At 35.5% G+C, this 25,576-nt stretch overlaps 1 long non-coding RNA gene across 1 annotated transcript in view; it reads right to left on the bottom strand.

The window, feature by feature from the left end:
* LOC145511090 (uncharacterized) overlaps nt 1-25,576 on the bottom strand; it is a 704,343-nt gene that overhangs the window by 28,552 nt on the left and 650,215 nt on the right. Inside the window, exon 11 of the long non-coding RNA XR_014057492.1 lies at nt 14,989-15,083. This is a non-coding gene — a long non-coding RNA (uncharacterized LOC145511090). The remainder of the gene's footprint in view (nt 1-14,988; nt 15,084-25,576) is intronic.

Genomic DNA, 25,576 nt, shown 5'->3' with positions numbered 1-25,576 from the left:
CATAATATTAAAAAAAATATTAAAGATTTGATCAGAACTAATCTTGATACTAGTCCAAGTCTCCTTAATAAGCATAGACCCAAAATTCTAGAATATAAAGTCTTATAAGCCTGGATCTTTTTCTGCTCTGATAGACCTGAGAGTTGGAATCGCAAAGCCACCAGAAAGTCAGGACGGCACAGAAGCTCTGGTATCAGGAAAGCCTGCATTAGAATCCCTGCTCTCCTACCTACTTACCTTGACCCTGAGTAAATGTCTTAACTTGTCTTAGTGTCAGCTTCACAATTTTTAAACTGGGTATTGTATTGTCCTGTAGAGGAAATTATTGTAAAGAGCACAAAATGTAATGTGTGGAACATTTAAAACAGTGTCTGACATTTGATACATGCTCAATAATAGTGGCTGATATTATAGACATATTGTAACAGAATCTTCCCTGGTGGCTCAGAAGATAAAGAATCTGCCTGACATGTAGGAGATTCGGGTTTGATCCTTGGTTTGGGAAGATTCTCCTGGAGAAGGGAATGGCTACCCACTCTGTTTCTCTTGCCTGGAAAATTCCATGGATGGAGGAGCCTGGCAGACTACTGTCCATGGGGTCGCAAAGAGTTGGACACACCTGAGGATCTACCACTTTCACTTTCAATGTAATAAAAATTCAGGGGTACTCTAGTGTAGGACTAGTTAGTCCTCAATCTTAATCCTCAGTACTTTGATTTCTCTAGGGATCGCCTGGCTACTGATGACCCCCACATTATGTAAAGTTTACTTGATGCTACAAAGATTTTCAATGCAAGTGTTCTTACAGCTTTTCCTAAGATATCTCTGCAGTCATGGTTTAACAGCGAATGCCTGATTCTGGCAACCGCAGTCGTCAACCTGGCAGTTGAGGTCCTGTCTCCAGTCTCGTGGGAGTCTTCTGGCCCTCCTGCACTCCACTACGCTTGCCTAGGCAGGAACACACTGTGGCAGTGGGATCCTGGGCTTTCTGGCACGGCAGATGCTCAAGGACCACTCCAACAGAGCCCAAGGCTGTGGCTCCCAAAGTCCCATAAACTGGGAGAGTCTTTTGCCAAGAACCCCAGTGTTACGGCAGACAATGAGCCCTGACTATCAGGGGACGTCGTGAAGGGGCTGTGTGCTGAAGGCTGGCAGGCAGCCACTTTGAAAGGTTTTTGAGACCTGATTGTTTTATTATTCCAGAATTAAAGAAATACTTAAGTTTGAAAACCATCCACATCCTCAGTTTGAAAACCATCTTATCAGTCGTGCTCCTTTTCAAAATATGCTTTGTCACATGGGTTTTAATGATATAAATATCTGAGGTCTAAAAATAGTTTGGTTTTTAGAAAGAGAGGAAAAGAAAAGGAAAAAATAAAACACTAACCTAGTTCTAAATTCAACCTTTGAGAAAGAAGACTAAGAATAGAGACAAGCTATAATTTCTATCTACAAAAATAACAGAAATACTGACACATTTTTGAAGGCTGAATCAGGGTTACATACCAGATATTTGGCTTCATGTTTCCTTTAAAATAGCATTCCTGTCCATTCTTATTAGGTTTGGATTGCTCCCAAGAGTTCCTTTGTGGCTAATTTAACACCTGTGAAGTCATGGTGATATTAAGTATAAATTCACTGCCTACTGCATGGGTAATTTTATTTCACTCCAAAGTTATTGCAATAATTAGTGAAATTTCATAAAAGTTCATATTGGTTTAAATCACATTATTAATTTTTTCCATCAATTAATTAGAGAATAATTTTATGACTTAAAAATCTTTGATATCAAATATTAAAGAGTTAGGTTGGAAATAGAACTGTTTAACCATATTAAAAAGCACCTAAAATAATGTCAGGAAAGCAATGAGGTCAAATTAAAACATTGTGTGAAGTCAAATTAAAACCTAATGCCTTCTGCCAGTCTTCCTTTTTTACCTTTTACCCCCTTTTACTTTATCAAATGTATATTGTGAAATATTGTTGGGATGGGTATTGCAAAAATTACCCTGTTAGTTGGATCAACATATCAGGACACATGACTAAGTGGCAACACATTAAATTATATAAACTAGAATTTTTTCTTGTAGTTTATTTTACGTATGTAATATTTTGGACTCAGAGTAGACATTGTCAAGATAGAAGCTGGTTATGGCTTAAACTAGATTTTTTTTTTCTTGTAGGCTATTTTACATGTGTAATACCTTGGACTCAGAGTATAAATCTGCAAGATAGAAGCTGGTTATAGTTTAAAAAAGTAAAATAAAATTGGGAAAAGCTAAATTCAATAGCTATTGAAATGCAAGTTATTCTAGTTTATGGAATTTTAAGTACAAAGGATTTAAAAATATGCTCTTATTAGAAGCAAACTAGAGTTAATAACATATCTCTAATGCATATTTAATATGTTGAAGTCTTTAACTGGGAGTAATATTCATATAAATTAGAAACTGTAGTTTAAAAATAAAATATGTCAAGCATTAAGCTTTGTGCACTAAAGCATAAGCATTTTTTTGTAAATTAAGCACATATTTCTCCATGCATGTGGAATTTAAGTAGCATTATATTCTATCAAAGATTTCTTTACTTTTAAGAAAAATAAAATCAAATGAATGATATTTATAATTAGCATTTTTTGTGCCCACTATGTATTTCAGGCCAAATATAAGTATCTAAACTGAAATTATTAGATCATATCAAGAATCTCATACTCATATACCTACAAGAGCCACAGAGGAAGGAAGCAAGATTGACACGATTAAAAAAGCACGGACTCAGAAGAGGTTTTCAAAGTGTGTGTCCATCTAAAAGCATTCAACCTAATAAAAATTATAAATACTGTGTGAATTAAGACCAACATACTTTGAGGCCTACTTTGGTTAAAAAGATAGGAAAACCTTCTTTTTAGTATTTAAGAAGGAAATTATACAATAATTATGCCTCATTAGTAACGTAAACACAACTAGTCAAGATAATGTAAAATATGCAGCCAAACTTAGAAATGAAGTAGGGTAAATAGATTCAACCATTCTATGTATTTATTCAAAATACCTTTGAATGATTTCTGTGGGCTAGACAAGAAAAGAAAAGACAGATTTGGTCCTTAACATTTTAAAGGTAATAGTTAATTGACATGGATGCAAAAGTGTGTCTGGCATCCTTAAGAAGGGAAATAGTTACAAATGACTGGCTGCTATTTCCATGCAGTGGATCCATGGGTCTACCATAGACACTGGTGGTTTTCATCTGGGCGGTACCTCAAGCAAGCTTTGAAATTATGTTAGCATATTTAGTTATTGTAATGGAAGGATGCTTCTGGTATTCAGTGTGCAGACACCAGGGAAGATAGATATTCTGTAACATACTGGTAAATTACACACAATGGAGAATTTTCCACCCCAAAATACCAGTGGTGTCTTGCTTGAGAATCACTGTTCCAGACTGTTATCTCATGTAGGAGTACCATATCCAAATTATTATAATTCTCCCACTTCTAGACCACAGCTTCCTTTTATAGATCATTTTAGTGCCCCTATTATATCCAGTCTTTGACCTCATCAGTATCTGATGACATCATAATTTTTATTTGTCCAGTAAAATGTTATCATTTCCACCTTATCTTGATCAATTTTCATTTCAATCCTTCTTTTACATATACACTTACTTCACTCTCTTCCATCTCTCTTCCTCAACTGTTCTCTGCTTGCAAAGACAATTCCTGATTAACCAGATTTTTCGCTGATTCTCTGCCTACACCATTTGGAGAACATACAAATATAATGATTATTTTCACATTATTTTATCATCCCTAATCTCAAATTGGTCCTCAACACTAGTTAGCAATATTAGTATAGAGTTTCCCTGGAAATGTTGTATCTAACCAAAGTGAAAAGTGAAAGTGAAAGTCACTCAGTCATGTCTGACTCATTACAACTCCATGGACTATACAGTCCATGGAATTCTCCAGGCCAGAATACTGGAGTGGGTAGCCTTTCCCTTCTCCAGGGGATCTTCCCAACCCAGGGATCGAATCCAGGTCTCCCACATTGCAGGCGGATTCTTTACCAGGTGAGCCACAAGGGAAGCCCAAGAATACTGGAGCGGGTGGCCTATCCTTTCTCCAGAGGATCTTCCCCACCAGGAATTGAACCAGAGTCTCCTGCATTGCAGGCAGATTCTTTACCAACTGAACTATTAGGGAATCTCGTATCTAACCAAAATAATTTTTAAATATCTTTTCTTATGTCATTAAGCTTTCAATACTCCCTGTCTACTTGTTCCTCTCAAATATGACTGTTTCCTAATTATCTTAGAAAATATGGTGATTGAAAGATATCTACCTCATTTTCCTACCAATAAATGTACCTTTGCATCCACGCATGCTCAGTCATGTCCCACTCTGTGTGCCCCTATAAACTGTAGCCCACCAGGCTCCTCTGTCCATGGAAGTCTCCTGGTAAGAATACTGGGGTGGGTTGCTATTTCCTTCTCCATGTGGTCATCCAGACACAGGGATAGAACCTGCGTCTCCTGCACTGCAAGAAGATTCTTAACCAGTGAGCAACCAGGGAGGCCCTTAATGTACCTTGATGTCTCTCCTTCTGTTGAATTGTTCTCTGGTTAAAACCGACTGACAGCCTCCTCTCTTTCCAAGTCTAAACTCTAACTTGTATTCCAGATCTCACTCCAATTAGCGTGTGAACAGAAGATTCTTTTATTCTCCTAATGCTCACCTTTTCTAAGAACTAACAATATTCTCACTTAAGTGGGTCATTTCTATGAACATACGCACAAAACGCAAGTGCTGCCCCCAGTTGCCGCCTCACTTCTCTGCGGCCCATTACAGCTAAAGGACTATTAGTATGGAATGCCCTCTCCCTCAGGGCTCTGTTCTCTTGAACATATTCCAATTAGGCTTTTTCCTTGGGACTCATAAAACCCCTCTGCAAGGTCAATATTCAGTTTGCCAAGTCCAATGATTCCTGTTCTTCATTTTACATTTTCAGCAATTTGTCAAGTTTATCTCCCTCCTTCTTAAAACATGTCTCTTATTTGTCTTCCAGCATCCCATGATCTCTTGGCTTTTCTTGTACTCTAAATATCTGAGTGACCCAGGATTTAGTCTTTGGTCCTCCTCATTTGTTCATGTGAAAACTCTGCCTGGTTAATTTTATCCAGTCCCCTTGCTTTAAATAGTATCTATATGCTGATGACTCTTAAATTAGTAACTTTGAATGAGAATTCTCCCCTGAGCTCCAGGCACATACATTCAATATCGTACTCACGGTCTCCTCTTCTATGGAAGTTAGGTATTTCAAACTTAACGTCAAATAACTTGCAATCCCTACTTCAACCCCATCTCCCAAACATGTTCCTCTTTAATTCTACTCATTTCAGTTAATAATCTCACCATTTACTCAATTAATCTCAAACACAGGAATTAGCCTTGAGTTCTCTTTCATATCCATATTCAATTCATCAAAAAGCTTTGCAACACTCCTTTAATTTTCACCTCTTTCATCCTTCACTGAAATCATTTTAAGTATCTCACATAAAAATTATTGAAATCTCTGCTCAGAAGTCATCATTTACAATGTCCATTTACTTTTCTCCTTATCTAATATATTCCCTGCCAAAAGTACTCTCTGTAATTGTCTTCCAGTATTTAATACTATTTGAAATTACCTTAATGTTTTTTTTTTAATTTACTTGTTTATCTTCACCTCCTCTAGCTTAAAGTTCCATGAAAAAAATAGCAAAGATCTTATCTCCTGTGTCAATATGCCAAGTGTCACAGCACCACTGAGTAAAGACCTGTAAACTACCATAATGGATAGGTTTGCAAAATTACTGCTATATGAATCAGAGACCTTAGTTAGCTCTTATCAAGTTTTAGCAATACTTTCACGGACATAAGCTATCAAGAGATTAAATCAAGCACAAAGGCCTGGACTATTGATGGTGGCACCCCAAATTCTTCATCCTTTCATTGGACATGCACTTTCTGGACCAGTGAAGGTAAGGTCAATAAATGAGCTACATATGTTATTAACCTACATCATGGGGAGAGGTGAGATTATGAAAAAGCTTCTATGACCTTTTCCAGGGAGTATGAGTCCTAAAATCATGGATTCTGAGTGTGTTAATGACCATAAACAATGTTTGAACAAAGACATCTTGTTAAGAACATTTCATGGATAAAAAGCCTTCTCTTTAAAAACATTAGTTGACCATTTACCTGGAGGTCCAGTAATCATGTGGACATGATTAGGCTGGTGAGCCTCTCTTCTTTACTTCATTAGCACTGGACCCCAGGAGAAGTGGATCACAGTCCACTAGCTGTTTTAGCTTTCTCAAGAGGGTCAAGAGAGGTAAATCATTCTTAGATCATGAAGGGCAGCGGATTACAGGTTAAGTAGCTTAAATTTAACCCACTGAAAGGTTTTGAATAAGTAGAGATCTAATCAGATTAGGGTTTTTGTTTTTTCTTTTAGAAAGATCACTCTTAGAGCCTCCTTGTCTGTTTTTTAGCCTTTAATCTCATCCCTTTAGCCACTTGATGCAAAGAACTGACTCATTTGAAAAGACCCTGATGCTGGGAAAGATTGCAGGTGGGAGGAGAAGGGGATGACAGAGGATGAGGTGGTTGGTTGGCATCACCGACTCAATGGACATGAGTCTGAGTAAACTCCAGGAGTTGGTGATGGACAGGGAGGCCTGGCGTGCTGCAGTCCATGGGGTCGCAAAGATTCAGACATGAACCCCTCCCTTTGTGTATTGTTTCCAAGGCCTCCAGGGCATGCTCAATAGAACTGGGGTCTTAGGGCATCCTGGTCTCAATCTTTACCTCAGGGGAAAGATCATAGAGTAAAATGCTATAAATTTGGTGTAGGTATTCATCACATTCATTAAATTTTCTGTTACTTACAGGTTTCTAGGAGATTTGTTTATTATAAATGAGTACTAAATATTATGAAACAAATTTTCTGTATCTGAAATGATACATGACTTTCACCTTAATGTTGTAAATGTGAAGAATTAATTTTTCAAATGGTAAATTAATATTATGTTTCAGTAATATATCCAGCTTCATTTGATGCACTTTCCTTTCTTTATTGTTGAATTCAAATGGCTATTATTTTCCAAGACTCTGCATTTGTTTCTTGAAAGAGATCAGTCTGTAAGTATTTTCTTATATAATATTTTCAAGATTTCGGATTAGGGTTATGCTGGGTTTGTAAACTATTAAATTTTTCATCTTTTTTTAAAAAAAATAGCATTATTGTTTTGTTATATGTGAATACACTGAAAAAGACATCAGGATTTAGGCTTATATGGAAAACTCCACTGAAAAGCTCATCTTTATTTATGTGACTGTTTTCCATCATGTATCCCAAGCTTTAAAAGTTTTGCTGTTATTGTTGTTTAGTCGATAAGTGAAGTTTGACTCTATTATGAGTCCATAGACTGTAGCCTGCCAGGTTCCTCTGTCCATGGGACTTCCCAGGTAAGAATATACAACTATATACATTTCTTATTCCTGTTTCTGTCTGTTTTGAAAGGTTGTGTCTAAGAGCTTTCTACTTCATATAAATTCTAGTTAAATGTTACAATTTTTTCATCAATATCTATTTTTGTTTTTATATCTGTGAGCAGATATACCTATCCCCTTTGTTATTTAGAGATTTATCAATTTTATTAATTTTTTCAAAAACAAGAGCTTTAGGCTTTATAGATTCTCTATATTGTGAACTTGTTTTCTGTTTCATTCATTTTTACACTTTTCTTTAATGTTTCCCTCTATTTTGGAGAAAGCTAGTTTATTATCTTTTAAATAACTCATTAAAAAATGAATTTAGTCCATCGATATTCAGCATTTGTTTCCAATAAATCCACTTGGTAACGTAAATTTTTTTGAAGTATGGTGTGAGTTCATTTTACTAATTTTGATGTGTTATAATATGTGAATTCTAGGTTAAAATATGGGCTTTCCTGGTGGCTCAGATGATGAAGAATCTGCCTGCAATAAGGGAGACATGGGCTTGATCCCTAGCTTGAGAAGATCCCCTGGAGGAAGGTATGGCAATCCATTCCAGTATTCTTGCTTAGAGAATCCCCACGGACAGAAGAGCCTGGTGGACTACAGTCCATGGGGTTGCAAAGAGTCAGACAACACAGCACAGGTTAAAATATGTATGTGGTGGTTTAGTTGCTAAGTCATGTCCAACTAATTGTGACCCCATGGACTGTAGCCTGACAGGCTCCTCTGGCAATGAGATTTCTCAGGCAAGAATAGTGGAGTGGGTTGTCATTTCCTTCTCCAGGGCATCTACCCAACCCAGGGATCGAACTTGGGTCTCCTGCCTTGCAGGGGGATTCTTTACTGACTGAGTTGCCAGGGAAGCCCAAAAGGTATATGTGCATATATATTATTCATATCATACACATTTAGTTCTCATGATACCAATGTGAGTTCTACATTGATTCAAGTTATTTGTAAATGAACTGTTTATTATCTAAATATTTATGAATTTTCTACATATCTAGACTTTTTATGTCTCAGTATTCAAAGATAATTCAATTCAATTCCAGGTGTATAAGTTGTGTTTAGAAAAGGCAGAGGAACTGGAGGTCCAATTGCCAGCATCCTTTGGATCATAGAAAAAGCAAAAGAATTCCAGAAAAACGTCTACTTCTGTTTAATTGACTACAAGAAGCCTTTGACTGTGTGGATCATAACAAACTGTGGAAAATTCTTAAAGAGATAGGGATACCAGACCACCTGACCTGTCTTCTGAGATACCTGTATGCCGGGCAAGAAGCAACAGTTAGAACCTTACATGGAATTAAGGACTGGTTCAAAACTGGGAAAGGAGTACAAAAAGGCCATATATTGTCACCCTGTTTATGTAACATATATACAGAGTACATAATCAAACCAGTTAATCTTAAAGGGAATTAAACCTGAATATTTCTTAGAAGGACTGATGTTGAAGCTGAAGCTCCAATACTTTGGCCACCTGATTGAAAGAGCCAACTCATTGGAAAAAGACCCTGATGCTGGGAAAGATTAAAGGCAAAAGGAGAAGAGGATGGCAGAGGATGAGAGGGTTAAATTGCATCACCAGCTCAATGGACATGAACCTGAGCAAACTCCCAGAGAGAGTGGAGGATGGGAAAGCCTGGCGTGCTGCAGTCCATGGGGTTGCACAGAGTCGGACATAACTTAACAACTGAACAACAACATTCAATGATATTTTAATTCTATTATAAGCAGCATCCTGTCTTTTAGAGGGCTAACATATTCTATTGGCATATAGTGCAGTGATGTTTGTTGTAGTTACTAATTTTATGGCTATCAGTTTAATACCTGCTTTTTTGTTTACCCTAGCTGTTCTGTGTTCTGTTTTCTTCTATCTTGGCTTCATTGAGGTTTTTAAAAAATCTTTTTCACCTATTAGATTTTGGTTATACATAATTTATTATTCTCTCAATGATTAGCAAAGAGAACACAACCTACATTGCTGGTGTATTAATATCTTAACTAAATCAGAACTTTTACATTTCTAAAACATTGCAAAAACCTTAGAACTTTTTAAATCTCTTTACCACTTACCTTTTTGCAGCAAATAAATGGACTTAATTGGTACATATATTTTACATTTCACAAGATGTTATTACTCTTCTTTCAATCTGCACATATTTTTCTTTAATTCATCTTCCTATTTCCTCTTTACAAGGCTGTTTGTTTCATTCTGCATTTTTGTGCTTCTTTCTAGGAATATCTTCCTTCTTCTTGAAGTGTATTCATTGGCATTTTTTTTAGTACCAGTCGACTGTGACAAATCCACTCAGCTTTTGCTCCTCAGGAAATGTTTCTCCTTTACCTCAATTTTGAAAGAATTTTCACTCCACACAGAATTCCATGCCATTGGTTATCTTCTTTGAGAATTCTAAAATATATTTCTTCCTTCTACTTTTACTTTGTGGAAAACTCATCTAGTCATTTTTTTTTTTTTGCTGTTACAACTTTGAAGTGGATTTGTATTTTTTCGTCCTTTGGCTGCTTTTATGACTTCTTTACCTTTAGTTTTCAGCCACTTCATCATGATGTACACAGCTTTCTTCCTTCTTTTTTTTACCAAGAGTGTTGCCCATGTAGATTACATGTATGTGTATATGTACTTCTGTCCATGAATTCTACATCTTTTCTGTTCTTTTCTCTATTTTCTTTTTTTCTCACATTGCCCCAGTGTGGATAAGTTATACTGACATGTTTCAGTCAACAATCATCACTTTTCTTCTTTTTCTTCTGTAGTAAAACCTTTGTATTGCTCAATAATTTAAGAGTTTTCCCAGTTCTCCTGTAAATTATTTCATATTGTCATATACATTCTTGAATATTTTCAATACCTTTACTTTGATGAAACTCCAATACTTTGGCCACCTGATGGGAAGAGCTGACTCATTGGAAAAGACCCTGATGCTGGGAAAGATTGAGGGCAGGAGGAGAAGGGGACAACAGAGGACGAGATGGTTGGATGGCATCACTGACTCAGTGGACATGAGTTTGAGCAAGCTACAGGAGATGGTGAAGGACAGGGAGGCTTGGCATGTTGCAGTTCATGGGGTTGTAAAGAGTCAGATATGACTGAACAACTGAACAAAATACAAAAACAAAATTTCCATGCCATTATTGTATAATGCGTGCCAGTATATTTCTGATGGATTTGTTTCAAATTTTTCTTACTATACCATTTTGTTTTCTCAGTTATGTCTCTTTACCTCCTATTATGTCTGATGATTTTGCTTGAATGTTGGACATTGTGTATAAAATATTACAAACACCCTGGATTATGGTATCCTCTTTCAGAAAAGAATAGATTTTATTCTGTAAGGAAGTTAGAAGGCAGACACTGTGACAGATATTATCCAGCTTCTTGCCTAGTTTCAGGCCTTAGCAACCCTTTTAAGGATACAGGCAATCCAGAGACTCAGTGAAACAGAGAAGTCTAGGATAGTGAAGGTGACTCCCCAGACAGTTTATTCTTGCAATAGCAAACCCTCTCTATTTTTAAATCAAATTAAAAGAAAAGCCTCCTTTTTCACAAAGGTTTCTTTTGAGCTCAGACCTGGAAAAGGTTTTCTCATGAAAAACATAATTTTTATCACAATACTTTTTTCAACTCTAATGTAATAAATGTTTCTACAACCATCTGTCTCTTCTGCTAGACCTCATGCATCTTTATGGCATGCAGAGTTCATTCCTTCTTTAAAGGACAATTTTACATCTAAAATTAACTTTGTATGTAAAACCTCTTTGTAGGTAAGATATTCAACTTTATTAGCATTTAGAATATAGATATCAACTACTGGTCTGGATGGCAGCACCAATTAAGACTTTTCCTTGGACTGGAAATTACTTTGAAGAGAGAGAAAATGGACAGACTTTGGCTGTAAAAATGCTCCTGAATAGAAATTTCTCTAGTGAGCAGAAGGCCAAGGATATAAAAAAGAGTATTTAAATGCATGTTGTCTTCACAAAGCTGAAATGTGGGCAGACAGCTTATTGCTGTTTTAATGGCACCTTGCAGAGATGAAATTAACATTTGATTTACATGAGTGTCCTTGGGCAGAGGCAATTGTGACTACTCATATCCACTGATAGGAGCTGAATTAGTTTTAACCTCTCAAAGAAATAATCTAGAAGTCATAATGAAAAGCTAAATGCAGATGTCCACTTAATACACAGTGGTACTTCAAGCAGTAAGAAAGAGATTGAGGCATAATAGTATTTTATACCTATTAAATAGCTGTCCTTTAAGGAGTCAAATGAATTTATAACATTTTTGAAGGTGATAAACTAGTTAGAGAATGTGACTTTACCACTCTGAAAGTAATCTATGACTTAGGAATCATGAGACTGTAAGTTAGGAAACTCTAGGGCTGGAAACTCTATGCTTTCAGGGGTCACGAAGATCTAAATATGAAGTAGCCAATATGACATTTTAAGAAGGACTAAGGACTATGATTAATTGGAGAGTAAAAATTTTGCATAAAAGCAATCAAATTCATTATTTTAAAATTATTCTGCAGGTCAAATAAGATATGTATATAGGTCAAACTGAAAAATGGGCTACTGATTTTTGATCTATGACTCGAGTTCAACCCAGATTACCAGCAGACTTGAGGACTGTGCTTATTCTAATGATATTATGTTATTGAACATCCTTAGTCAAAATAACTGTAAATTTCTATATTGCACAATATTTTTAAGACCTGTAGCATATATAGAAATTATTATCCTCCATGTTTATAAATAGAAACATTGATGCTTTAAATTTAAGTGAATTAACTGGTATATCCCAGGATACAGAATAGCATAGTTAATTAATTAAACATCAAGTTTCATGTGGGTTATCCCATCACAGTGAAAAATCTCTCTGACAGAAAGCCAGAGTGGGTTGAATAATGTTCTTGCAAAATGTATGTCCATTTAGAACCTAAGAATGTGATCTTACTTGTAAGTCAAATGGTTACAACAATAGTTAAGATGAAGTCATACTGGACAGGAGCAGGCCCTCAATCCAAGGGCCCTTACGAGAGGACTGGCACGAGACACAGGAGGGGAGGCCAGGGGACAGCGAAGGCGGAGACTGGAGCGATACCAGCCAACACACGTCAGGGGTCGTCCGCGCCCACCAGAAGCCAGGAGAGAGTCAGGGCGCAGACATCCAGTCACAGCTTCCAGAAAGAGCCAACCTGGATGGCCTCTTGATTTCAACTTTGCTGAAAGCTGAAACCATGATAGAATAAAAAGATAGAAAGTTGCACCATGATAAAAAATGTTTCCATTATTCTAAACCACCAGTTTGGGGTACTATGTTCTGGTAGTCCAGAGAAACTAATATACTGCAGAGAAACATGCTTTAATTTACTAATAGAAATGTTGGATAGAAAATGTTATAGCAATCCCCTTACCAATTTCAGAAAACTCGGGAATACATATCAAAATGAAAGAACAGTATGAATCTAAAGACCACTAATTTACTTTTTCACCATATTAATTTTTTCCTCTATATTACAAGGGATATATTTTACATAGATTTGAAGCCATCTTCATTAGTTTTAAGCTTTATAGCTTGAATCTATTTAGGGAAGTATATATGCTTACTAACATAAAAGTATTTGCATTTTATGTCGGAGAGTGTTTTGCCTATGTTTTCCTCTAGGAGTTTTATAGTTTCTGGTCTTACGTTTAGATCTTTAATCCATTTTGAGTTTATTTATGTCGGAGAGTGTTTTGCCTATGTTTTCCTCTAGGAGTTTTATAGTTTCTGGTCTTACGTTTAGATCTTTAATCCATTTTGAGTTTATTTATGTCAGAGAGTGTTTTGAGTATTTGCATTTTAAACATCTTAACAATTCTTACAACCTATAATCATGGTCTTGCTCCACTTGTGTGCAAGTACTGACAAGCTACCAAAAGCAGAACCATATTTTCCTACATTTTCAAATCCTTGGGAGTTTGTTAGGAGTAGGACAGAGGCCTTAACGTGAATGACAGCTAACATAGAGTCTCTGTCAAATAACAGAATCTTTGCTTTTTGAAACTTGGAATCCAAGTTCTGGATTAGTTGGCATTCTTCCTATACACATTTCACCTGGAAATGGTGATGTCCATATGTAAGAACTTAAGTGATCCAGGAAAGGACAATACATATTTAAAAGCATGTGTAAAATATTTTCAGTGAACAAGAAAAGGAAAATGGCTAAATCCATATGGCGGTGAATACATATTGAAGTTGAATATAAGAAGGGAGATTTGATGAATGATCTTATTAATTCTTTCAATTAGAAAAGGAAATACTTATCATTAAATATATGATTATAACAATCTTAAAAGATGTAAATATTAAGTTATTAATAGCAGTTCTTAAGACAATAGGCCCATCGTTTATAAATCTATAAACAGCTATATAATATTATTTGATAAACTCACACATAGAGAAAGTATTTTGATCACCACCTCCCCCATGAAATCTTGTTCATTCATTCATCTTCAGCCTATATATATTTTTTTAAATTTTTTGAATTTTCATTGGTGGAAAATTGTTTCACAATGTTGTGTTGGCCTCTGCTGTACAACAGTGTGAATCAGTCGTAATTACACATACATCCACTCCCTCCCTCCCCTCCTCTCATCCAACCGCTCAAGGTCATCACAAAGTGGCAGGCTGGGTTCCCTGTGCCATACAGCAGCCTTCTATCAACTATCTATTTTACACATGACAGTGTATACATGTCAAGGTTACTTTCTCAATTCCTTCCATCCTCACCTTTCCCCACTGTTCTCAACTGTTCATCAGTTCCCAACTAGGTTCATCAGTACTATTTTTCTAGATTCCATATATATGTGTTGATATATGATACTTGTTTTTCTCTATTTCACTCTGTATAAGAGGCTCTAGGTTCATCTACCTTACTACAACTGAGTCAAATTTGTTCTTTTTTATGGCTGAGTAATATTCTGCTGGATATATGTACCACACTTTTTTTATCCATTCATCTGTCAATGGACATCATGGTTGCTTCCATGCCCTGGCTATTATAAATATTAATAATTTGATTAAAAATAATCTGAATTTTAAAAACCGGACTGAGTTCAGTTATGTGGAATTCCAATTTTTGATGCAAATTATCTAGTTTTATGATAAATTTGGATTATAATTTCAGGAATCTCTTGAGAGTAGGCCAAATTGTATGTATAAAATCATTGCATTATTATTAATACTTCAAATATGAAAAATGTTCCACCCCAGAAACACATTCAAAACATGATTTGAAACTCAGAACTTTTAAAGATTCTTCATAAGAATCGACTTACTCCACAATGTAGCCAAAATACAGAACACATAATGGTTTAAAAACTACTATAATACCACTTCTTTGGGGAAAAAAATCACTTCGTGTTTTTAGTTGACAAACCTGTCCCTTGTCCAAAAGATTATCCATTGTAGGTAACGCCCGGGAAGACTTCTGTTCCCATTCTCATCCATGTTAAAGTATCCTCGGGTCTCCTGCTGTGGGCAGGTTTGAAGAAAAACTAGAATTAGGACAGCTATCAGTGGGGATTTTGGGGATTTGCTTAGCAACAATTACTATTATAATGATAATAATAACAATGGCCTTTATTAAACAAATAACTCCCCTCAAAGACTCTTTTGCAGTAAGTTAGAATTCATTATTATCAAAGCATTAACTGTTAGTGACATTTATATTTCAGCTTTAGTACTTTCTGTAAGATAAATTTTAGCTCTTACATCATGCATCACTGCTAGGCGATACTTAAAATCAACACTGTTTTTTCTATTTTCAGACACGTCCAGTAATCCATGAACATGTTCCTTAAATAAGCATGTGTCTTATGGCTTTACCCAGATTTTTAACTGGATGTAAAACGTTCAGTTAGTGGAAACGTTGAATATAATAGTCAATCTTAGCCGAGAGAACTATTTCAGTAAAAAAAAAAAATAAGGTGAATGACTGCTTTGTATATTAAAAAAAAAAAAAAATCATAGAAGACCCTAGTCAAGTCTTGATGGCTGTAAAATGTAGTATTTCAGAAAAAGCGTACAGTGGTCTTCCCTTATCTGTGATTTCACTTTCCATGGTTTCAGTTACTTGAAGTCAACTAGAGTCTAAAAACATTAAAAAGGAATATTCTAGAAATAAACACACATGTTTTAAATTAGGCTCCTTAGTTGTGTGATGAAATCAAGATCCTTCCTGCCCCAGATCCCCGGCCATCAATACCGTGTGCTCCTGACATCCCAGCATCAATACTGTTCTTGCTCCATGATCTGGGATCACCAGAAGCAGACAATCCTCCTTCTGAAGCATTGTCAGAAGGTCAAAAATAGCCTAATGCTAAGTCACAATACCTGCATCTTTCATCTAACTTCATCTCATGGATGTTTTTTAATCATCTCACATCATCACAAGAATGGTGAGTACAGTACCAGGTATTTTAAGAGGGAGACAGCAGATGCTGTAATAAAAGCTACTCACATAACTCACATATGGTTATAATTGCTCTCATTTGTGATTAGTTATTGTTGTTAACCTCTTATTGTGTCTAATTTATAAGTTAAACTTTGTATAGGAAAAACAATATGTTTAGGTTTCAGAACTATCTGAGGTTTCAGGCATCCACTGGTGGTCTTGGAATGTATCCCCTTTGAATAAGTGAGGACTAGTGTTCAGTCCACATTTATTTAATTTCACTATTTAAAATTTGAGATTACCAGGTTTTAAAAAGTGCAACCCACTTCTCATCTTTGTGCCTCTGTCATTTTGAACCATCTGCTGTTATGTCAATTACCTCTCTTCTCTAAACATCATTTTCAGCCATCTTACTCTACAGGCATATAATACATGACTGTGGAATCAAGTCATCATAGCAGAATGAAAGGAAAGGAAGACAAACTAAATTTTTTAGTAAAATCTCTTGTGAGACAATTATTACATTGGTCATGGGAGAGAGCTGTGACATCTGATGGTCTCAATTGAAAGCTGGGTATATAATAATTAACTGTATATATATGCAATTTTATTAGCTAAGATCACCCCCCCATCCCTGCTTAAGCGGGAAGAATAACTATTTAAAGATTTATTTAAGAAACAATCAAATGATCCACATGAAATACTTAGAACTATTCCTAATATATACTTCCAGCTACTATAAAACTTGGTGAATGATTTTATAGAAGAGGAGAGTAAAAGATGATTTCAATATTTTAAGTCTTAGTGCCATTAACACAGATATGGGAATGTAAGAAGATAGTTACTTTTTTATGTTTTTATGTAAGTTAACAGCGGGGCATGTGAGTAGAATCTCTTGAGAAACACTTGGGAATTGAAAATTAAAATTTAAGTTGCAAACACAGAAAATCAGAGCTTAGCTGAAAATACAGTGAAATATTAAACACCTGAGGATGGAAGAATTAGCATTATATGCGACATGAGACAATGCTCTAGTTGTGTTGGTCATTTATCATTCTTGAACCACAATTTGTTTTCAACTAAAAAATAAAACTTATTGACTATACAATGGCTGAGATTTTTATGAGATTTTAAATTTTATGGCAATGAAGCTCTCTCTAGCCACGTATGAATAATATTCTCTGTTTGTAGGGATCTTCAAGGCTTTAACTCAGTGAATTATTTTACTTGGGCTAATGGCATAAATTAGCTTTAATAATAGCATAGATGTGGTTAATTGTAATTATATCTATGAAATTATTGTTTGGGGGATCAAATATTCAAAAATTAATCTCTTTGCCAAGACGGTTATAGAACTCAGCTCAAATTATTATTGCTGAACCAAAGTCTGTAGCAGCAGCACCAAAATTAACATTAAAAAAAGAAAGAAGGTGGGTGGGACAAGTTTTGAGAAATAAATTATACTTGAGTTTTAGTATTTTAAATGGATATATATTATACTTTTGGAAAATATTTCACTCATATTACTTTATCTTTAGTGGGTCCAAGGCCTGATAAGAATGTAGCTGTTTACAAAGAAACTACTAGGACAAAAAACTAACCCAAATTTCACATACTTAAAAGATAATTTTAATGAAAAAGAAATGAAAGAAACAATAGTAAAGATTAATAAAACTAAAAGCTGATTCTTTTAGAAGATAAACAAAATTGACAAATCTTTAGCTAGACTCAGCAGGAGAAAAAAAGAGAAGAATCAAATCAACAAAATTAGAAATGAAAAAGGAGAGGTTACAACAGACAATGCAGAAATACAAAGGATTTTAAGAAACTATCATGAACAACTATATGGCAATAAAATGGGTAACCTGGAAGAAATGGACAGATTCTTAGAAAAGCTCAATATTCCAAGACTGAAACAAGAAGAAATAGAAATTATGAACAACCCAATTATAAGCACTGAAATCGAACTGTGATTAGAAATCCCCCAAAAAACAAAAGCCCAAGACCAGAAGGCTTCACAGGTGAATTCTATCAAACATTTAGAGAAGAGCTAATGCCTATCCTAAAACTCTTTCAAAAAATTGCAGTTCAGTTCAGTTCAGTTCAGTCGCTCAGTCGTGTCCGACTCTTTGCGACCCCATGAATTGCAGCATGCCGTGCCTCCCTGTCCATCACCAACTCCCAGAGGACGGAATAATTTCAAACTCATTCTATGAGGCCACCATCACCCTGACACCAAAACCAGACAAAGAAAACACAAAAAAGAAAACTACAGGCCAATATCACTGATGAACAAAGATGCAAAACCCACAACAAAAGATCAGCGACAGAATTCAACAACGTATTAAAAAGCTCATGCACAATAATCAAGTTGGGTTTATTCGAGGGATGTAAGGATTCTTCAAGATACACAAATCAATCAATGTGATACACCATATTAATGAATTGAAAGATAAAAATGAAATGATAATCTCAATAGATGCAGAAAAAAGCCTTTGACAAAATTCAGCACCCATTTATGATTAAAACTCTTCAAAAAATGGGCATAGAAAGAACCTGCCTCAACATGGTAAAGGCCATATATGATAAGCTCCCAGCAAACATTATTATTAATGGTGAAAAACTGAAAGTGTTACCCCTAAGATCAGGAACAAGACAAGGGAGTCCATTTTCACCACTATTATTCAACACAGTTTTGGAAGTCCTAGTTACAGCAATCAGAGAAGAAAAAGAAATAAAACGAATCCAGATTGAAAAAAGAAGTAAAGCTCTCACTGTTTACACATGACATGATACTATACATAGAAAACTGTAGATACTATCAAAAAATTACCAGAGCTAATCAGTGAATTTAGCAAAGTTACAGAATACAAAATCAATACACAGAAATAATTTGCATTCCAATATACTAACAATGAAAAATCAGAGAGAGAAATTAAGGAATCAATCCCATTCACCATTTCAACAACAAAAATTAAATAACTAGGAATAAACTTACCTAAGGAGACAGAATAACTGTACACAGAAAATTATAAGACACTGATGAAAGAAATCAAAGACAACATAAACAGATGAAGAGATATTCCATGATCCTGGGTAGGAAAAAGCAATATTGTGAAAATGATTATACTACCAAATGCAATCTACAGATTCAATGTGATCCTTATCAAATTACCAATGGCATTTTTCACAGAACTAGAACAAAAAATTTTACAATTCATATGGAAACACAAAAGACACTGAATAGCCAAAGCAGTCTTGAGAAAGAAGAATGGAGCTGGAGGAATCAACCTCCCTGACTTCAGATTATACTACAAAGCTACAATCATCATTGGAGAAGGAAATGGCAACCCACTCCAGTACTCTTGCTTGGAAAACTCCATGGACTGAGGAGCCTGGTAGGCTACAGTCCATGGGGTCGCAAAGAGTCAGACATGACCAAGCGACTTCACTCACAGTCATCAAGACAGGATGGTACTAGCACAAAAACAGGAATATAGACCAGTGGAACAAGATAGAAAGCCCAGAAGTAAACCCACACACCTATGGGTACCTTATTTTTGACAAAGGAGGCAATAATATACAATGGGGCAAAGACAGCCTCTTCAATAAATGGTGTTGGGAAAACTGGACAGCTACATGCTACATGGAAAAGAATGAAATTATAACACTTCTTAACACCACACCCAAAGATAAATTCAAAATGGACTAAAGACCTAAATTTAAGACCAGAAACTATCAAACTCTTAGAGGAAAACATTGGCAGAACACTTGATGACATAAATCAAAGCAAGATCCTCTATGACCCACCTCCTAGAATAATGGAAATAAAACAAAAGTAAACAAGTGGGACCTGATTAAACTTAAAAGCTTTGCACAGCAAAGGAAACTATAAACAAGGTGAAAAGACAACCCTCAGAATGGGAGAAAATAATAGCAAATGAAACAACTGACAAATGATTAATTTCTAAAATATACAAGCAGCTCATACAACTCAATGCCAAAAAAACAAACAACCCAATCAAAAACTGGGAAAAAGACCTAAACAGACATTTCTCCAAAGAAGACATACAGATGGCTAACAAACACATGACAAGATACTCAACATCACTTATTATTAGAGAAATGCAAATCAAAACTACCATAAGATATCACCTCACACCAGTTAGAATGGCCATCATCAAAAAGTCTACAAACAATAAATGTTGGAGAGGGTATGGAGAAAAGGGAACACTCTTGCACTGTTGGTGGGAATGTAAATTGATATAGTCACTATGGAGGATGGTGTGGAGATTCCTTAAAAATTTAGGAATAAAACCACCATATGACCCAGCAATCCCACTCCTAGGCATATAACCTGGGGGAACCAAAACTGAAAAAAACAGACCCATTGTTCACTGCAGCACTGTTTACAACAGCTAGAACATGCAAGCAACCTTGATGTCCATCAACAGATGAATGGATAAAGAAGTTCTGGTACATATACACAATGGAATATCACTCAGCCATAAAATGGAACACATTTGAGTCAGTTCTAATGAGGTGGATGAACCTAGAGCCTATTATACAGAAAGAAGTTAATCAGAACAAGAAAGATAAATATTGTATACCAACACATACATACATAATCTAGAAAGATGGTACCAAAGAATTTATTTACAGGGCAGCAATGGAGAAACAGACATAGAGAATAGGCTTATGGACACAGGAGAGGGGAGGAGAGGGTGAGATGTATGAGAGAGTAACATGGAAACTTACATCACCATATGTAAAATAGACAGCAACGGGAATCTGCTGTATGTCTCAGGAAACTCAAACAGGGGCTCTGTATCAACTTAGAGGGGTGGGATGGGGAGGGAGATGGGAGGAAGGTTCAAAAGGGAGGGGATATATGTATCCCTATGGGTGGTTCATGTTGAGATTTGACAGAAAACAGCAAAATTCTGCAAAGCAATTATCCTTCAATTAAAGAATAAATTAATTAATAAAAGATAATTTTGTGTCTCATCTCAGTATGAAGGGGAAATTTTTTTTCTTGTTTCATGTAACTTTTTATTATGAATAAAATTATATTACAGATAATTATCAAAAGCTCAAAAAAATGGAGAATAAGCCACTTGAGTCTATGACAGTATTTAATATGCTATAATAATAACTAGATAATTAAAAAGGAATAGGTTTAAAGAGATTTCATTTCACTTTTAGATTTTTGAATTTATTTTGCCATTTACTCTAAAAACGGTTAATTCAGTTAATATCAGAGTTCACATACTTTGTATAATATTTATATTAGGGTTTGGTACAGAGGTGGAAAATCACTGAAAATAAGTGCAAATACTTATAAAATTTAACAATCTGTAGATATTCTCAAGTCTTTTTAAGCAAGATGGTCAAAAATAATTTTTTTATATCCTGATATTGCTATATATTTGTATAAGCCTCACATTCTCATATATTCATTCCCAGACATTTTTCTGAATGTAATTTAAAACTCCAGCAATAAAATTTATATCTAAAATATAAGCCACAATGTACAAAATGCTAATAGATTTCTAAATATATTACTGAAAGCCTTTCCTATGTGATAAGGATCATATGCTTTATCAAACTGTCTAATTTTTTAATTGTCCTATGATGCTGCTTCTTTTATCTTTGTTTTTCTTATTTTTCTAGATCGCTGCAAGTACAGCTGTCAGGAATAAGGAATCACAGCATCATCATACATACACACACAGACACAGACACACACACACACACACACACACACAAAGGTCAAAAGCTCTTTCTTTCCTTTTATAATACAAAGAATGTTTTTTATTGCTGCCAGTTTAAACCAGCTTTTCATATGCCCTTAAATAAAAGCAAATGAATAAACATACCAAACAAGTCAGAGCATAATTTTCCAAAACAAGCAATTCTAATAAAAAAAAAAAAAAATGGTACTAACACACACTCAAATGTATATACATATACCTTTCTTTAATATTACACTTATTAATATATTTATTCGATCAATTCACTCTATAAATATTTAATGAGTGCTCAGGCACTGTGATCGGGATTGGGGATATGTGATGTTGAATTAGAGATGAAACCTGTCTTGTAGAAGGGAAGACAGACGAATGAATTAGAGATTACTGACCACTGTGATAAATTATATGATAAAATCAGACATACAATTAATTCAAGGAAGTCTTTTGGGAGAATAGTTTTAAACTGCCACAATTTATTTTGCATTTTCAATATGGCTTAAACATTTCTACTATTTACTCTTTAAGGTCATATATAAAACCTGTACAACTCATTCATTTTACTTACTGCAATTTCTCTTTTTTTGAGGAAACTGCTCTCAGGGAATTCTTTAAAAGATTGCCATTGGCATACATTCAACATTCTTAAGCCCCCTCATGCTCATGTTGCTAAAACAGTCATGCACCTGTAGGCCACCTATTTCATCTCAGGAAAATCACAAAAATCTTTTTAATAGCAACTCAATCCCTTATCTGAGGATTATAAAGAAAGAGTTGTAGAAGCTATGAAATGTACACAGAAAAATACAAGAATAGCAACATGTACATCAATTATTTGATCTTATCCATTGTCCTTTCAGATAGTCAGTGATGTGACAATGTGACTTAAAAAGCTTACTGCATATTCTCACTGAGGCAGAGAAGTAGGCTTGCTTTGTTTTTTGTTTCTATGACAACTATATCTATTTTACACTATTTTTTAAATTAATGAAGATGAGTTATATACGGCCTTAATGCCCATTTAATATATTGCCTAAAACAAGCATGGCTATTTTTTTTATTCCATTAGATAAGAATATGTTCCCATTATATTTAACTGCACTGATTTTGAATTTATGGTACTTCGGGTAGAATCCGAATTGTAGTTTTATCCTTTCATAACTCTTGAGGAAATAGTGTGTGTGTACTCAGCTGCTAAGCTGTGTCTGACTCTTTGTGACCCCATGAACTGCAGCCCACCAGGATCCTCTATCCCTGGGATTCCCCAGACAAGAATAATGGAGTGGCTTGCCATTTTCTTCTCCAGGGGATCTTTTCAAGCCAGGGGTTGAACCCAGGTTGCCTGCATTGGCAGATGAATTCTTTACCACTAAGCCACCAGGGAAGCCCTGAAGAAATAGTAGGTTTGTATTATTTTAGAACATATTAAAGAATCATTTTAAGCACAACACATATTTTGATTTTTTTGCTTTAAAAAGTTGGCCAACATAAATTATGATTTTGAAAAGAAGTCCACTTTATCAAATAATTCTGTAAAAACTGATATGAAGTAACATGTCTATGTAAAAGTCCTGGAAGAAAATCTTTACTGACAAAATTTTGTTAATATATTTGATTGAACCATGTGGTATTATGATTTTGAAGGTTAAAAATACTGGCATTTTGCCTAATATATAAGCAAAACTACCTATTATGTGTACTAGATTCCAAAAAGCATATATCTGTTTACTGTGTATTAATGCAATAAGAACATACAATGTTTTGATCTTCTGGTATATTCTATACGTAATTTAAAAGATTTTAATGTGAGAATATACTATAGACATCTTAGAAAATAATGAGGGATTGAATATTTGGACTTGGTGGAATTTGTTTGGTTTATTAAAAGTAACTCCTGGATGTTTTTTCATGGGTATGACATGTATGCAATCATATATCTCTGGACCAAACAGTGATCTACCAAAATGCATTTTGACTTTCTAGGCTTCCCTGGTGGCTCAGTGATAAAGAATCTACTTGTCAATGCAGGAGACTCAGGTTTGATCCCTGGGTTGGGAAGGTTCCCTAAAGCAGGAAATGGCAACCCACTCTAGTGTTCTTCCCGGAGAAATCCCATGGACTGAGGAGCCTGACGGACTACAGCCCATGGGGTCGCAAAGAGTAGGTTACAACTTAGCCACTAAACAACAACAGCATTTTGGCTCTATTGTGAATTACCACATCACAGCTAAACAGCTACTGCCAACAGTTCAAAGACCTCAGTATCTAATAATAACCATTAAACTGGTCACCAATCTCTAACAGCAAGGACAGCATTTCACATTTTAGATAGAAAAATTATTTAGAGGTTGGACTACTAAGTACCTAAGGAGCCTGAATCTGTGTAAAATCTATACTTTTTTTTTTTTTTCAAAAGGACAGCCTTCATGCTAACTGCTAACCTGCAGCAACGGTATCTGACGCACAGGCACTATTTAACTGCTCCGGCTAAAGGAAGTCAGTCACTCAGTCATGTCCAACTCTTCGTGACCCCATGGAATCACGAAGTCATAGCCCTCCAGGCTCCTCTGTCCACAGGATTCTCCAGGCAAGAACACTGGAGTGGGTTGCCATGCCCTTCTCCAGGGAATATTTCCCACCCAGGGATTAAATCCAGGTCTCCTGCATTACAGGTAGATTCTTTACCATCTGAGCCATCAGAAAGAGCACGCTATTTCTGTTAAAAAGTGATGACTTACAGACCTGTTAACAACATAGAAGAAGGTTTTGAGAGGAGTGGAAGTTACATGAAAGATTCCTCATTCTGGGAAAGAAAGCACTCTTTAACCTTTAAGTAATGTTTTAGAGAATCTCTAGCAGGCTCATCACAAAGTTACTGAGGAGCGGCTCCCAGGTCTGAAGACAAAAGCTTTAGTAGCATCCCTTTTATATAACAAAGATACAGTAGCCTTATGGGTGCTCCATTGCCATTGCAGAAGCATCCATCAACAAACCACAATGAAAAGCAGTTGTTTTTCAGACACGTCTCCAGTCTGTGACTGCTTGAAGCTATCCCAGCTTTAATGAAAAGAAGAAACAGCATTTACAAAGAATACCTCATGTATTGTACATGTAGGCGTGTGTGTTCAGTCGTGTCCGACTCTTTGCGATATTATGGGCTGTAACTCACCAGGCTCCTGTGTCCATAGAATTTTCCAGGCAAGAATACTGGAATAGTTTGTGATTTCTTACTCCAGGAAATCTTCCCAACCCAGGGATCAAACCCAAGCCTCTTGCGTCTCTTGCACCGGGCATCTGGATTCTTTACCACCTGGGAAGTTTGTATTGTACATTTACACCTTTAAATTAATCTCCAACACAGGAGGCATATCCAAGATGGGACAGGAAGAATATATTAGAATTTCTATTTTGTCTATCACATCTTGTTTAATTTATATTTCTGTACATGATTTAATATAAAAGTAATTAGTAGAAGTATGCATGCATAAAATTTTCTCAAGTTTAACATACTTAAAATTGAGATGACGGCTCAACTCTAGGTATTATATTCTTACCAAAAGAGCTTGAAATCATCTGCTGTCGTACTCTAAAATTTAACAATGGTTTAAACTAGGCAATTGGGTACTTGAGTATCTGCCCATCACATTCTGCTAACGGAGTTTGCTATGGGATAAAATCATTTAGTATTTTGGAGTACACTATATATAAGCATAGCCTCCCATTTCCTAGTGTGCTAATTGTATCTCCATTTTTTTTTTCAGAGAGTTTCCCCTCCCATGACAGATGGAGAATTGGAGGGGCTGTTCTTCAAGTTTTCTTGC

Source organism: Giraffa tippelskirchi, chromosome 6 (assembly GCF_054371585.1).
Source record: "Giraffa tippelskirchi isolate mGirTip1 chromosome 6, T2T-mGirTip1v1.2.pri, whole genome shotgun sequence".
Classification (NCBI taxonomy): domain Eukaryota; kingdom Metazoa; phylum Chordata; class Mammalia; order Artiodactyla; family Giraffidae; genus Giraffa; species Giraffa tippelskirchi.
Note: the sequence above shows the minus strand (reverse complement) of the source record. Positions and strands in the feature narration are given on the sequence as shown.